At 45.5% G+C, this 16287-nt stretch overlaps 6 non-coding genes across 6 annotated transcripts; all 6 read left to right on the top strand.

The window, feature by feature from the left end:
- Positions 1-941: 941 nt before the first annotated feature.
- LOC130326957 (U2 spliceosomal RNA) lies at positions 942-1132 on the top strand. Its single transcript, XR_008871476.1, has one exon. It is a non-coding gene; the product is annotated as a U2 spliceosomal RNA (small nuclear RNA).
- A 6944-nt stretch (positions 1133-8076) lies between these two features.
- Positions 8077-8269, top strand: LOC130326931 (U2 spliceosomal RNA). The gene has a single exon (XR_008871458.1). It is a non-coding gene; the product is annotated as a U2 spliceosomal RNA (small nuclear RNA).
- Positions 8270-10356: 2087 nt separating this feature from the next.
- Positions 10357-10547, top strand: LOC130326956 (U2 spliceosomal RNA). Its single transcript, XR_008871475.1, has one exon. It is a non-coding gene; the product is annotated as a U2 spliceosomal RNA (small nuclear RNA).
- Positions 10548-12629: 2082 nt separating this feature from the next.
- LOC130326954 (U2 spliceosomal RNA) lies at positions 12630-12820 on the top strand. Its single transcript, XR_008871474.1, has one exon. It is a non-coding gene; the product is annotated as a U2 spliceosomal RNA (small nuclear RNA).
- Positions 12821-14911: 2091 nt separating this feature from the next.
- On the top strand, positions 14912-15099 carry LOC130326939 (U2 spliceosomal RNA). Its single transcript, XR_008871462.1, has one exon. It is a non-coding gene; the product is annotated as a U2 spliceosomal RNA (small nuclear RNA).
- A 693-nt stretch (positions 15100-15792) lies between these two features.
- Positions 15793-15982, top strand: LOC130326930 (U2 spliceosomal RNA). The gene has a single exon (XR_008871457.1). It is a non-coding gene; the product is annotated as a U2 spliceosomal RNA (small nuclear RNA).
- The last annotated feature ends 305 nt before the right edge of the window (positions 15983-16287 follow it).

The raw sequence follows: 16287 nt of genomic DNA, 5'->3' as shown, positions 1-16287 counted from the left end.
AGGTGGAAATGGGTTTAAAAGTGATTTCGGCGGAGAAATATATATATATATATATATATATATATATACGCGCACACACACACATATATATAAACGTATTCTCCGTTGAGATATTGCAGCCGCTGCTGTGTCCAGGCCCAGGAGCCTTAGCACTGTGCTGTGATGTCACTCAATACCACTGACATCACTAGGTGTAAACAACATCTCTCCTTTGCTGTGTATGTGACTATGGAGCTGTTTGGTGATGTCGTCTATTATGGCCTTCATAGAAGCAACAGGAGATTGTTGCATCCATCTAGAACCCTCAGAACTACAGTGCTATGATGTCACTCACTTCCACAGGCCTTGCAGAGTGTAAACAACAACAACCCAGCTTTGTTGTGTATGTAACCATAGGGATTTGTGATGTCACCTAGAACCTTCACAGCAGCGACAGCTTTATGAGGAGCATCAGCACTGCTCTGCCTGAGCAGAACCATCACCGCCATAGGTTGTCAAATAACCCGGGTTTAACCCACACAGGTAAGTCCAATGGGGTGCAGGCATGTCCTCTATGCTTACAGCTTCCCGTGGGTGTTGGTTTGATACCGTTTGGGGACAGCCAAGGAGGCATCTGCAGGCAACAAAGGTAGGTGTGTGCTTGTGTGTGTGTTTCCTATGCAGATCCTCAGCCCAGTGTCACATGCAAGTAGGAGGAGTAAGAAGGGTTCCTGGCAAATCCGGGTTATGGATTGCATTTAAAAAGGCCCCGTGGGAGTGCAATGGGCCCCTGTCTTGCTGCTTAGCAATAATGGTATGGGTTTAGGTTCTGCTGTGTGTACTGGTGGTTGACTGCCCCCCAGCCCAGAGTGTGCATGGAAAATTGTCTGGCAGCCTCCCTGACAGCAAGCAGTGATAGTGCCCATGAAGGGCACCTTGTTGGGCCCGCCCCTTTCACGGTTATCGCTTCTCGGCCTTTTGGCTAAGATCAAGTGTAGTATCTGTTCTTATCAGTTTAATATCTGATACGTCCCCTATCTGGGGACCATATATTAAATGGATTTTTGAGAACGGGGGCCGATTTCGAAGCTTGCTTCCGTCGCCCTATGCATTGACCCGATATGGCAGTATCTTCGGGTACAGTGCACCACCCCCTTACAGGGTTAAAAAGAAAGATTCCTACTTTCATTGCTACCTGCTTGCTGGCTAGCCAGCTAGCCAGCCCTGTGGGCCTTGCTGCTGCTGCAGCCAAAAAACAAAAGGTGGTGCTGCTGCTGCTTCTGCTTCTGCTTGTGTCTGGCCGCTGTTGGAGCGTCCAGGCACAGGACTTCTGCTGCTGCTGACTAAATGGCCTCCTTAATTGGATCATTTGAGTAGCCAGCACACCTGTGCAGGTAGGGCATGACATGATAGGCAGCTGCCTTGATAGCGGGTGGGTGCTGAATGTTCCTAATTGACAAAATAAGATTAATGCTTATGAAGAAATATAAAATCTCATCCCTTCCCCAATATCGCGCCACACCCCTACCCCTTAATTCCCTGGTTGAACTTGATGGACATATGTCTTTTTTCGACCGTACTAACTATGTAACTATGTAACATAACATGGGGGGGGGGGGGGTCTCCTGGCTGTTCACACAGGTGTGTCATTGCTGTACATTGACCATGCATTGCTTCTGTGGTATTGCAAAGGCAAAGACAAATGCTTCCAGCCATCCATTGCACTAATGGATTGGTCATCAGCTGGCTGTCTATGTCCCGCATCAATATAGACCAAAGTACAGAGGGTTAGGCTATGCTATTGTGCACCTACCTGATGCATCAGAAGGTGCGAGGCCCTTGCTAAATTCTGTGCACAGACTTTGAGATCTATACTTTAGACTGTATCTAAACCTGCTCCAACATGGACTGACATTCTGGCCTACTTTCAGCCGATGCGACTTGTCTGTCGCTGAACAGTCGCTTTTTATGTATTCAGCACCTATGTATAATGTTGTAAAAATGCTCTAGAAGCTAAAGTCGCAGAAATGTCACACATATTTGGCCTGCAACTTTCTGTGCGACAAATTCAGACAGGAAAAATCAGTATAAATCCTTAGAAAATTATCCCCCAGTGTCTCCATCTGCTGGCGGTATTGAATAAGCATTGCTGCACTGATGGGGTATGCATTAGACGAAAAAAAAGAAGAAAAAGAAGAATAATACGCCCAGAAAAGAGGCGAAAAGGAGAAAAACGTAAAAAAACGTGAAAAAAAAGTAAGAGGAAGAGAAGGGAAAAAAAGGTGGAAATGGGTTTAAAAGTGATTTCGGCGGAGAAATATATATATATATATATATATATATATATATATATATATATATATACGCGCACACACACACATATATATAAACGTATTCTCCGTTGAGATATTGCAGCCGCTGCTGTGTCCAGGCCCAGGAGCCTTAGCACTGTGCTGTGATGTCACTCAATACCACTGACATCACTAGGTGTAAACAACATCTCTCCTTTGCTGTGTATGTGACTATGGAGCTGTTTGGTGATGTCGTCTATTATGGCCTTCATAGAAGCAACAGGAGATTGTTGCATCCATCTAGAACCCTCAGAACTACAGTGCTATGATGTCACTCACTTCCACAGGCCTTGCAGAGTGTAAACAACAACAACCCAGCTTTGTTGTGTATGTAACCATAGGGATTTGTGATGTCACCTAGAACCTTCACAGCAGCGACAGCTTTATGAGGAGCATCAGCACTGCTCTGCCTGAGCAGAACCATCACCGCCATAGGTTGTCAAATAACCCGGGTTTAACCCACACAGGTAAGTCCAATGGGGTGCAGGCATGTCCTCTATGCTTACAGCTTCCCGTGGGTGTTGGTTTGATACCGTTTGGGGACAGCCAAGGAGGCATCTGCAGGCAACAAAGGTAGGTGTGTGCTTGTGTGTGTGTTTCCTATGCAGATCCTAAGCCCACTGTCACATGCAAGTAGGAGGAGTAAGAAGGGTTCCTGGCAAATCCGGGTTATGGATTGCATTTAAAAAGGCCCCGTGGGAGTGCAATGGGCCCCTGTCTTGCTGCTTAGCAATAATGGTATGGGTTTAGGTTCTGCTGTGTGTACTGGTGGTTGACTGCCCCCCAGCCCAGAGTGTGCATGGAAAATTGTCTGGCAGCCTCCCTGACAGCAAGCAGTGATAGTGCCCATGAAGGGCACCTTGTTGGGCCCGCCCCTTTCACGGTTATCGCTTCTCGGCCTTTTGGCTAAGATCGGGGTTTATTGCCTCGGTCGGCGCTGAGGGTGCGAGTGAACTGCGCCGCGACTAGCTGCGTAGGTGATCAAGACTGTGGTACTCGTTACCGACAGATTTGGAAAGATGGCTGGATCCAACATGTCTGCAGTGGAGAAGACCGTACGCATCAAGGTGCTAACCACGGATCGTCTAAGAAACAGCATTGAATACATCGGCCATACCATTGTGGAGCGACTGGCAGGATTTTCCTTGAGCGACCTCTTTTGTGTCCAGGAGAACAAGCGCCAAGGTATTTATGACGTGTCCTTCTTATATGATGCTGACTGCCAGAACTTTTATGAGTGCTTAAAACGGAACAGTGGAAGTGAGGTTTTGCGGGATGTGTCCTTTTATCCCCTTTTTGAAATGGGGACAAAGACTTTGTTTATCCACATGTACAATCCGTTTGTTGATGTCTCTATGATTAAGAACTTCTTGAGCATCTATTGTGAGTCTATTGCTGGTGGTACTAAGCAGACAAGCAGCATTGGTGTATTTAATGGCACGTATAAGTTCTTTGTGAAGTTGCGGCTTGATGGAGATTGCATTGGAGGCGTTAAGCACCCTCCGGCGAACTTTACCATTGCTGGTTTCAGAGGTTATCTCTATTACTACGGACAGCCATCTTTCTGTAGAAATTGTCTATTGTTTGGACATGTGAAGGAGGCCTGCCCTGGCAGTAAGAAATGCAGGAACTGTAAGCAACCGGGGCATGAGGCGGGTGCATGTCCACACCCGAGGACCTGTGACCTATGTGGGGAAGCTGGCCATGTGTACAAGAACTGTCCAGTGTTGAAGAGGAGGGAGGAGGAGAGGAGAATGGAAGAGGAAATGGTGGAGAGGAGGAGGGCAGCTGCAGCTGCGGCTGCAGTGGTTCCTGCAAGAGAGAGCGTTATTATTGGAGAGGTACAGAGTCCTGTGGTGGTAGAGGAGCAAGTGAAGGTGGTGGAGGAGCAAGTGGTGGTGGAGGAGGAGCAAATGGCGGTGCAAGTGGAAGAAGGGGAGATTGAGGATGCTCCCAGTCCCCCGGCTGAGGAGTCGCCGCAAATTGAAGAGTGGTCTTCTTCTGAGGGTGAAGACCGTGAGGAGAGACATAGAGAGAGAGAGGATGACTTTGATCTTTTTCGTCCCCCCAAGAAGACGGCCAGGAAGCTTTCTGGTGGACAGATGGAGTCGACGCTGGTGGCTACGGACAATCGGTATCAACCGCTATCTGAGAGCGACATGGATGCGTGCTCTGCGGGAGAAGCTTCTCCCACACCGCTGAGGAAAGCTACTTAAATAACTTTCTTCTTTTCTGTCAAATTCTTCCTTAGGGTTGTTAAGATGGTGGTATGTCTTTTTTAGTCGGTTCTATAAACGTTAGAGTCTTTAGAAGTAAAGTAAGAAGGACAGTAATTTTGGAGGACTTGGCAGGGAAAAAAGCGGACATTATTTGTTTGCAGGAATGTGGGCTAAATGATATTCCGGGGAAGGGAGAATGGGCTTATGGTCCTGCTGTTTGGTCGGTGTCTGGGCATAATAGGAATGATGGGGTAGGGGTGCTTTTTAAGAGCTTTAAGTTTGAAGTTTGTAGTTATGTGGTAATAGAGGAGGGGAGGTGTATCATGGTGGAGGTTAAGGTGCAGGGGGTTAAATTTAGGTTGATAAATGTGTATGCGCCGGTAAGGAGGGAGGAGCGGGTGGGGTTGTTGGAGGTAATTAAGAGGTTTCTGCCGGGTAAAATACCTTTGGTGTGGGTGGGGGATTTCAACTGTGAAATTAAGGGGAATGTGGATGTATCTGGGAATATTCTTAAAAGTATGGTGTGTGACTTTAAGTTAAAGGATGTGGCTGAAGCGTGTGGAGTGTGTCCTTTGTTAGATACATATTATTCCGATAGTGGAAGTCATAGTTCCAGACTAGATATGTGTTTTGTGTCTAAGGGTGTGTTATGTAAGAATTATATGCAAGAAAAAGTAGGATATTCAGATCATGAGTATGTGTGTTGTGAGTTAGTATTGGATGCAGATTGTGTGAGTGGGAGGGGTGTATGGAAATTAAATGTTAAATTGTTGGAAGTGGAAGGAGTGTATGATAGATATGTTAATAAGTATAGGGGTTGGTGTAAGAAAAAGAATGATTTTCCTGATATATTGTGTTGGTGGGAATGGGTTAAGGGTCAAACAAAAGTTTTCTTTAAAAGAGAGGGATATAAGCGGAATGCTGGGAGGAAGAAGAAGTATGAATGGTTGAATAAAAGATTGGTGTTTCTCAATAAGTTAAAGAAGTATGGCTGGAGTGTGGGTGAGCAGATTGAGGTTGTGAAGAGTGATCTAAAAAATTGGTTGAATGAGAAAGGTAAAGAGTTGATGTATCAAGCAAAACTTGATAAGTTAGAGAAAGATGAGAAATGTTCAAGATATTTCTTTAAAAAAGTTATTGGGAAGAGAGAGGATATGGTAAGAGTGTATGATGATGATGGCTGTCTGGTTAAAGGTAAAGCTGTGTTGGGAGTGGTTAAAAATTTTTATGAAGAGTTGTATGCGGTAAAAGATTGTGAAGAGGACTTGCAGGATGAAGTGTTGAGAGTGCTTGATAAGAGGGTGGATGGTAGTGAATATGGGACTCTGATGAGAGAGATTGGAGAGGAGGAAGTGAAGAGGACTGTGGATGGTATGTCAAGAAATAAAACGCCTGGAGAGGATGGGTTGCCTGTTGAATTTTATGCTTGGATTTGGGATGTTGTGAAGGATGATTTGGTGGAAGTGTATAGGTATATGTGGAGGAATGAGAGAATGGTGGAAAGTATGAAGAGTGGAGTGGTTGTGTTGATTTATAAGAAAGGTGATGTGAATGATGTGAGGAATTGGAGGCCGATAACTTTGTTGAATGTAGATTATAAGGTGTTTGCTAAAATAATTACAAATAGGATGAGAGATGTGGTTGAGCAGGTGATTGGAGAAGAACAAGTGTGTGGAGTGCCTGGGAGAAGAATAAATGAAAATTTGTGTTTGTTGAGAGATTTGTTATGGGATAGTATGAGTAGGAAACAGGAGGTTAGAGTGATGTCGATAGATTTTGAAAAGGCGTTTGATCGTCTGTCACATAGGTTTTTGTTTAGAGTATTAGTGAGAATGGGATTCCCGGGTGATTTTGTAAATGTTGTAAGGATGCTGTATGATGGAGTATATAGTAAGGTTTTGATAAATGGTTGGATGTCTGAGAAGGTGAAAGTATGTTCTGGTGTAAGGCAGGGTTGTCCGTTGTCCCCTATGGCTTTTATATGTGCTATGGAGCCATTATTAGAGATGTTGCGGCGGGATAAGTGTGTTAGAGGGTTAAAAATTCCAGGGAGTGGTGGGAGAGAAGTCAAAGTTTTGGCCTACATGGATGATGTGTGTATTTTGGGAGAGTCTGTGGCTGTTATGAGAAGGGCAAAGTTACTAGTTGGATTGTTTTGTGGAGCGTCTGGGTTTAAGGTGAATTGGGACAAAAGTGAGTATAAATGTTTTGGTAGTATGCAAGGAAGTGAGGATGTGGGTATGAATAATATTGAAGGTGGTATTCAGGTTTTAGGTGTTAAAATGGATGAAAGATTGGATGGGAGAGAAAGTTGGGATGATGTAGAGAAGAGAGTGTCCAAAAAATTGAGTCTTTGGAGGTTGAGAGATTTGTCTATGGTTGGGAAAGTGCTGGTTGTGAAAAGTGTAATATTGCCTATTTTATTGTATGTGGCAATAGTGTTTCCGCCAAGTTATATGGTTTTAAGGAAGTTAAAAAGAATTTTGTTTGTGTTTTTTTGGGGTACAAAAGTGGAAAGAGTGAGGAGAGAAGTTGTGATGAAGGATGGTAGTAAGGGTGGAATGGGATTTCCAAATCTAGATGTGTATTTGGGGGTGAATGTGGTGTTTGCGGTTAGAAGGATGATGAGAGGAGAAAAGAATTTTGCATGTATGTTGAGATATTTAGGTGGGCGTGTGTTATGCAAATTAGGTTGGCTGGAGAGAGATTTGAGAGTGCCTTATGCGTTTGTGTGCCCGAGTTGGTATTTGTATGTGGAAAAGTTTTTGGAGAGTTATAGGTTGATTGGTGTGAGAAAGGAGTTGTTTGAAAGTAAGAAGAATGTGTTTGGGTATGTCGCCGCAAGTGAGGTGGAGTGTCCGATTAATATGGTAAGAGGCCAGGATGTGTCTAAGGTGTGGAAGAGTTTAATGACAGATGGAATATCAAATAGACAGAGAGAGATAGGATGGCAGTGTTTGCATGGAGCCTTACCAGTAAGAGAGTTCCAAAGGAATAGAGGTATTGGAAGGAGTGAAATATGTCCGAGGGAAGATTGTAGTGGGGTTGAAAGTGTGATGCATGTGATTTGGAATTGTGACATGGCTCAGAATGTATGGAGAGGGATAGGTCCGTTGTGTAAGGAGTTGACTGGGATAAATAGGTTGTCATATGAGATTGTGATGTTTGGTCTTAGTATGATTGGAAGAAAGAATGAAAGAGTGTTGTTTGTGTTGTTGGCGATTGTGAAGGAAGTCTTGTGGGATGTTAGAAATTTATATGTGTTTAAGAGAAAAGATGTGACTGTGGAAGGAAGTTTAAGAATGATTCTGGATAGGTTGTACACCGTTTATTTACGTGATAAAAAGAAATTAGGTGAAATAGATGCAGAGGGGATATGGAAATTTTTGAAGTGGAGACATGTTGTAAGGGTGTAATGGTGATGGTATTTGAATTTGTTTTGAATTTGCTTTGAACAAATAAAGAATGACCTAATGATGAGTTAGACTTCACCATGAGTCAAAAATGACGCGTTATCTAAGTGGTGTTTAGTCTAAACCTGAAGGTTTATAAAAAAAAAAAAAAAAATCTGTTCTTATCAGTTTAATATCTGATACGTCCCCTATCTGGGGACCATATATTAAATGGATTTTTGAGAACGGGGGCCGATTTCGAAGCTTGCTTCCGTCGCCCTATGCATTGACCCGATATGGCAGTATCTTCGGGTACAGTGCACCACCCCCTTACAGGGTTAAAAAGAAAGATTCCTACTTTCATTGCTACCTGCTTGCTGGCTAGCCAGCTAGCCAGCCCTGTGGGCCTTGCTGCTGCTGCAGCCAAAAAACAAAAGGTGGTGCTGCTGCTGCTTCTGCTGCTTCTGCTTCTGCTTGTGTCTGGCCGCTGTTGGAGCGTCCAGGCACAGGACTTCTGCTGCTGCTGACTAAATGGCCTCCTTAATTGGATCATTTGAGTAGCCAGCACACCTGTGCAGGTAGGGCATGACATGATAGGCAGCTGCCTTGATAGCGGGTGGGTGCTGAATGTTCCTAATTGACAAAATAAGATTAATGCTTATGAAGAAATATAAAATCTCATCCCTTCCCCAATATCGCGCCACACCCCTACCCCTTAATTCCCTGGTTGAACTTGATGGACATATGTCTTTTTTCGACCGTACTAACTATGTAACTATGTAACATAACATGGGGGGGGGGGGTCTCCTGGCTGTTCACACAGGTGTGTCATTGCTGTACATTGACCATGCATTGCTTCTGTGGTATTGCAAAGGCAAAGACAAATGCTTCCAGCCATCCATTGCACTAATGGATTGGTCATCAGCTGGCTGTCTATGTCCCGCATCAATATAGACCAAAGTACAGAGGGTTAGGCTATGCTATTGTGCACCTACCTGATGCATCAGAAGGTGCGAGGCCCTTGCTAAATTCTGTGCACAGACTTTGAGATCTATACTTTAGACTGTATCTAAACCTGCTCCAACATGGACTGACATTCTGGCCTACTTTCAGCCGATGCGACTTGTCTGTCGCTGAACAGTCGCTTTTTATGTATTCAGCACCTATGTATAATGTTGTAAAAATGCTCTAGAAGCTAAAGTCGCAGAAATGTCACACATATTTGGCCTGCAACTTTCTGTGCGACAAATTCAGACAGGAAAAATCAGTATAAATCCTTAGAAAATTATCCCCCAGTGTCTCCATCTGCTGGCGGTATTGAATAAGCATTGCTGCACTGATGGGGTATGCATTAGACAAAAAAAAAGAAGAAAAAGAAGAATAATACGCCCAGAAAAGAGGCGAAAAGGAGAAAAACGTAAAAAAACGTGAAAAAAAAGTAAGAGGAAGAGAAGGGAAAAAAAGGTGGAAATGGGTTTAAAAGTGATTTCGGCGGAGAAATATATATATATATATATATATATATATATATATATATATATACGCGCACACACACACATATATATAAACGTATTCTCCGTTGAGATATTGCAGCCGCTGCTGTGTCCAGGCCCAGGAGCCTTAGCACTGTGCTGTGATGTCACTCAATACCACTGACATCACTAGGTGTAAACAACATCTCTCCTTTGCTGTGTATGTGACTATGGAGCTGTTTGGTGATGTCGTCTATTATGGCCTTCATAGAAGCAACAGGAGATTGTTGCATCCATCTAGAACCCTCAGAACTACAGTGCTATGATGTCACTCACTTCCACAGGCCTTGCAGAGTGTAAACAACAACAACCCAGCTTTGTTGTGTATGTAACCATAGGGATTTGTGATGTCACCTAGAACCTTCACAGCAGCGACAGCTTTATGAGGAGCATCAGCACTGCTCTGCCTGAGCAGAACCATCACCGCCATAGGTTGTCAAATAACCCGGGTTTAACCCACACAGGTAAGTCCAATGGGGTGCAGGCATGTCCTCTATGCTTACAGCTTCCCGTGGGTGTTGGTTTGATACCGTTTGGGGACAGCCAAGGAGGCATCTGCAGGCAACAAAGGTAGGTGTGTGCTTGTGTGTGTGTTTCCTATGCAGATCCTAAGCCCAGTGTCACATGCAAGTAGGAGGAGTAAGAAGGGTTCCTGGCAAATCCGGGTTATGGATTGCATTTAAAAAGGCCCCGTGGGAGTGCAATGGGCCCCTGTCTTGCTGCTTAGCAATAATGGTATGGGTTTAGGTTCTGCTGTGTGTACTGGTGGTTGACTGCCCCCCAGCCCAGAGTGTGCATGGAAAATTGTCTGGCAGCCTCCCTGACAGCAAGCAGTGATAGTGCCCATGAAGGGCACCTTGTTGGGCCCGCCCCTTTCACGGTTATCGCTTCTCGGCCTTTTGGCTAAGATCAAGTGTAGTATCTGTTCTTATCAGTTTAATATCTGATACGTCCCCTATCTGGGGACCATATATTAAATGGATTTTTGAGAACGGGGGCCGATTTCGAAGCTTGCTTCCGTCGCCCTATGCATTGACCCGATATGGCAGTATCTTCGGGTACAGTGCACCACCCCCTTACAGGGTTAAAAAGAAAGATTCCTACTTTCATTGCTACCTGCTTGCTGGCTAGCCAGCTAGCCAGCCCTGTGGGCCTTGCTGCTGCTGCAGCCAAGAAACAAAAGGTGGTGCTGCTGCTGCTTCTGCTTCTGCTTGTGTCTGGCTGCTGTTGGAGCGTCCAGGCACAGGACTTCTGCTGCTGCTGACTAAATGGCCTCCTTAATTGGATCATTTGAGTAGCCAGCACACCTGTGCAGGTAGGGCATGACATGATAGGCAGCTGCCTTGATAGCGGGTGGGTGCTGAATGTTCCTAATTGACAAAATAAGATTAATGCTTATGAAGAAATATAAAATCTCATCCCTTCCCCAATATCGCGCCACACCCCTACCCCTTAATTCCCTGGTTGAACTTGATGGACATATGTCTTTTTTCGACCGTACTAACTATGTAACTATGTAACATAACATGGGGGGGGGGGAAAGGGGGTCTCCTGGCTGTTCACACAGGTGTGTCATTGCTGTACATTGACCATGCATTGCTTCTGTGGTATTGCAAAGGCAAAGACAAATGCTTCCAGCCATCCATTGCACTAATGGATTGGTCATCAGCTGGCTGTCTATGTCCCGCATCAATATAGACCAAAGTACAGAGGGTTAGGCTATGCTATTGTGCACCTACCTGATGCATCAGAAGGTGCGAGGCCCTTGCTAAATTCTGTGCACAGACTTTGAGATCTATACTTTAGACTGTATCTAAACCTGCTCCAACATGGACTGACATTCTGGCCTACTTTCAGCCGATGCGACTTGTCTGTCGCTGAACAGTCGCTTTTTATGTATTCAGCACCTATGTATAATGTTGTAAAAATGCTCTAGAAGCTAAAGTCGCAGAAATGTCACACATATTTGGCCTGCAACTTTCTGTGCGACAAATTCAGACAGGAAAAATCAGTATAAATCCTTAGAAAATTATCCCCCAGTGTCTCCATCTGCTGGCGGTATTGAATAAGCATTGCTGCACTGATGGGGTATGCATTAGACGAAAAAAAAAGAAGAAAAAGAAGAATAATACGCCCAGAAAAGAGGCGAAAAGGAGAAAAACGTAAAAAAACGTGAAAAAAAAGTAAGAGGAAGAGAAGGGAAAAAAAGGTGGAAATGGGTTTAAAAGTGATTTCGGCGGAGAAATATATATATATATATATATATATATATATATATATATACGCGCACACACACACATATATATAAACGTATTCTCCGTTGAGATATTGCAGCCGCTGCTGTGTCCAGGCCCAGGAGCCTTAGCACTGTGCTGTGATGTCACTCAATACCACTGACATCACTAGGTGTAAACAACATCTCTCCTTTGCTGTGTATGTGACTATGGAGCTGTTTGGTGATGTCGTCTATTATGGCCTTCATAGAAGCAACAGGAGATTGTTGCATCCATCTAGACCCCTTAGAACTACAGTGCTATGATGTCACTCACTTCCACAGGCCTTGCAGAGTGTAAACAACAACAACCCAGCTTTGTTGTGTATGTAACCATAGGGATTTGTGATGTCACCTAGAACCTTCACAGCAGCGACAGCTTTATGAGGAGCATCAGCACTGCTCTGCCTGAGCAGAACCATCACCGCCATAGGTTGTCAAATAACCCGGGTTTAACCCACACAGGTAAGTCCAATGGGGTGCAGGCATGTCCTCTATGCTTACAGCTTCCCGTGGGTGTTGGTTTGATACCGTTTGGGGACAGCCAAGGAGGCATCTGCAGGCAACAAAGGTAGGTGTGTGCTTGTGTGTGTGTTTCCTATGCAGATCCTAAGCCCAGTGTCACATGCAAGTAGGAGGAGTAAGAAGGGTTCCTGGCAAATCCGGGTTATGGATTGCATTTAAAAAGGCCCCGTGGGAGTGCAATGGGCCCCTGTCTTGCTGCTTAGCAATAATGGTATGGGTTTAGGTTCTGCTGTGTGTACTGGTGGTTGACTGCCCCCCAGCCCAGAGTGTGCATGGAAAATTGTCTGGCAGCCTCCCTGACAGCAAGCAGTGATAGTGCCCATGAAGGGCACCTTGTTGGGCCCGCCCCTTTCACGGTTATCGCTTCTCGGCCTTTTGGCTAAGATCAAGTGTAGTATCTGTTCTTATCAGTTTAATATCTGATACGTCCCCTATCTGGGGACCATATATTAAATGGATTTTTGAGAACGGGGGCCGATTTCGAAGCTTGCTTCCGTCGCCCTATGCATTGACCCGATATGGCAGTATCTTCGGGTACAGTGCACCACCCCCTTACAGGGTTAAAAAGAAAGATTCCTACTTTCATTGCTACCTGCTTGCTGGCTAGCCAGCTAGCCAGCCCTGTGGGCCTTGCTGCTGCTGCAGCCAAAAAACAAAAGGTGGTGCTGCTGCTGCTTCTGCTGCTTCTGCTTCTGCTTGTGTCTGGCCGCTGTTGGAGCGTCCAGGCACAGGACTTCTGCTGCTGCTGACTAAATGGCCTCCTTAATTGGATCATTTGAGTAGCCAGCACACCTGTGCAGGTAGGGCATGACATGATAGGCAGCTGCCTTGATAGCGGGTGGGTGCTGAATGTTCCTAATTGACAAAATAAGATTAATGCTTATGAAGAAATATAAAATCTCATCCCTTCCCCAATATCGCGCCACACCCCTACCCCTTAATTCCCTGGTTGAACTTGATGGACATATGTCTTTTTTCGACCGTACTAACTATGTAACTATGTAACATAACATGGGGGGGGGGGGGGGGTCTCCTGGCTGTTCACACAGGTGTGTCATTGCTGTACATTGACCATGCATTGCTTCTGTGGTATTGCAAAGGCAAAGACAAATGCTTCCAGCCATCCATTGCACTAATGGATTGGTCATCAGCTGGCTGTCTATGTCCCGCATCAATATAGACCAAAGTACAGAGGGTTAGGCTATGCTATTGTGCACCTACCTGATGCATCAGAAGGTGCAAGGCCCTTGCTAAATTCTGTGCACAGACTTTGAGATCTATACTTTAGACTGTATCTAAACCTGCTCCAACATGGACTGACATTCTGGCCTACTTTCAGCCGATGCGACTTGTCTGTCGCTGAACAGTCGCTTTTTATGTATTCAGCACCTATGTATAATGTTGTAAAAATGCTCTAGAAGCTAAAGTCGCAGAAATGTCACACATATTTGGCCTGCAACTTTCTGTGCGACAAATTCAGACAGGAAAAATCAGTATAAATCCTTAGAAAATTATCCCCCAGTGTCTCCATCTGCTGGCGGTATTGAATAAGCATTGCTGCACTGATGGGGTATGCATTAGACGAAAAAAAAGAAGAAAAAGAAGAATAATACGCCCAGAAAAGAGGCGAAAAGGAGAAAAACGTAAAAAAACGTGAAAAAAAAGTAAGAGGAAGAGAAGGGAAAAAAAGGTGGAAATGGGTTTAAAAGTGATTTCGGCGGAGAAATATATATATATATATATATATATATATATATATATATATACGCGCACACACACACATATATATATAAACGTATTCTCCGTTGAGATATTGCAGCCGCTGCTGTGTCCAGGCCCAGGAGCCTTAGCACTGTGCTGTGATGTCACTCAATACCACTGACATCACTAGGTGTAAACAACATCTCTCCTTTGCTGTGTATGTGACTATGGAGCTGTTTGGTGATGTCGTCTATTATGGCCTTCATAGAAGCAACAGGAGATTGTTGCATCCATCTAGAACCCTCAGAACTACAGTGCTATTATGTCACTCACTTCCACAGGCCTTGCAGAGTGTAAACAACAACAACCCAGCTTTGTTGTGTATGTAACCATAGGGATTTGTGATGTCACCTAGAACCTTCACAGCAGCGACAGCTTTATGAGGAGCATCAGCACTGCTCTGCCTGAGCAGAACCATCACCGCCATAGGTTGTCAAATAACCCGGGTTTAACCCACACAGGTAAGTCCAATGGGGTGCAGGCATGTCCTCTATGCTTACAGCTTCCCGTGGGTGTTGGTTTGATACCGTTTGGGGACAGCCAAGGAGGCATCTGCAGGCAACAAAGGTAGGTGTGTGCTTGTGTGTGTGTTTCCTATGCAGATCCTAAGCCCAGTGTCACATGCAAGTAGGAGGAGTAAGAAGGGTTCCTGGCAAATCCGGGTTATGGATTGCATTTAAAAAGGCCCCGTGGGAGTGCAATGGGCCCCTGTCTTGCTGCTTAGCAATAATGGTATGGGTTTAGGTTCTGCTTTGTGTACTGGTGGTTGACTGCCCCCCAGCCCAGAGTGTGCATGGAAAATTGTCTGGCAGCCTCCCTGACAGCAAGCAGTGATAGTGCCCATGAAGGGCACCTTGTTGGGCCCGCCCCTTTCACGGTTATCGCTTCTCGGCCTTTTGGCTAAGATCAAGTGTAGTATCTGTTCTTATCAGTTTTTCATGCCGGTGGACAGTAACGCCGGTATGGGGCTGGTGGGGATGGGTGCTGCATGGAGGATGCAGGTGTACCAGGGCTTTCCGGGGCTGGTTCTGAGGAATCAGCTCGACGGCTGCCCCGATGTGACCTGTTCCCTCCGGGTCTCGCCATGAGGCTGAGAGGGTCTAGAGCCGAGGTACTTTGTGCCTCGGGGAGTGGTGACCCCGAGGTGCCGAAACTCACTGGGAGAATAGGCTCACTGAGTTGAAGCACGGGCACCATAATCTCTTCACCTTGTGGCACTCACCTCTTGATTCCCGGCCTTCTGGCTAGGATCAGAGAAATTTTTTATAGATCCGGCCGGATGTCCGGGCAGTATATCTGCACACATTCACTTATTTATTTCTTTTTTGTCTCACTGTGTCACTTTTTGCGTGTTGTGTGTTCACAGGATTGGTCAGGATGCGGTAGCCCTTCTGGGTGTCCCTCCTGGCGGTCTAGGGGAGGTGTGTGTGGCCATTAGGTTCCGCACCTCCCTGCAAACACCCCGGGTACTCCTGCTTTGGCAGGGTACCTACCGTAATCGGCTCTGCGGGCAGATACCTTGGCTAACGCCAAGGGGGATGCCGGGAGCATTTGTGGTCCCCTAGTAGCTTCGGCGAAAAGGGACATCGAACCTGGAACCTCGCAGGTACCTTTTGGTCCGGAGGCGAAGGGTAAGGTTTGTTGGGGGGCCTCTCTCCTATCGGAGAAGGGCTTGCGATAGACCGCATCCTTTGTGCACGTTTTTTTAGTGTAACACGTTTGCACTTTTTCTTGCACTTTGGGTGAATCGAAAGCACGTTCCTCGGCTTTAGATAAAAAAAAAAAAAAAAAAAAAAAATCTGTTCTTATCAGTTTAATATCTGATACGTCCCCTATCTGGGGACCATATATTAAATGGATTTTTGAGAACGGGGGCCGATTTCGAAGCTTGCTTCCGTCGCCCTATGCATTGACCCGATATGGCAGTATCTTCGGGTACAGTGCACCACCCCCTTACAGGGTTAAAAAGAAAGATTCCTACTTTCATTGCTACCTGCTTGCTGGCTAGCCAGCTAGCCAGCCCTGTGGGCCTTGCTGCTGCTGCAGCCAAAAAACAAAAGGTGGTGCTGCTGCTGCTTCTGCTGCTTCTGCTTCTGCTTGTGTCTGGCCGCTGTTGGAGCGTCCAGGCACAGGACTTCTGCTGCTGCTGACTAAATGGCCTCCTTAATTGGATCATTTGAGTAGCCAGCACACCTGTGCAGGTAGGGCATGACATGATAGGCAGCTGCCTTGATAGCGGGTGGGTGCTGAATGTTC

Source organism: Hyla sarda, unplaced genomic scaffold (assembly GCF_029499605.1).
Source record: "Hyla sarda isolate aHylSar1 unplaced genomic scaffold, aHylSar1.hap1 scaffold_289, whole genome shotgun sequence".
Classification (NCBI taxonomy): domain Eukaryota; kingdom Metazoa; phylum Chordata; class Amphibia; order Anura; family Hylidae; genus Hyla; species Hyla sarda.
Note: the sequence above shows the minus strand (reverse complement) of the source record. Positions and strands in the feature narration are given on the sequence as shown.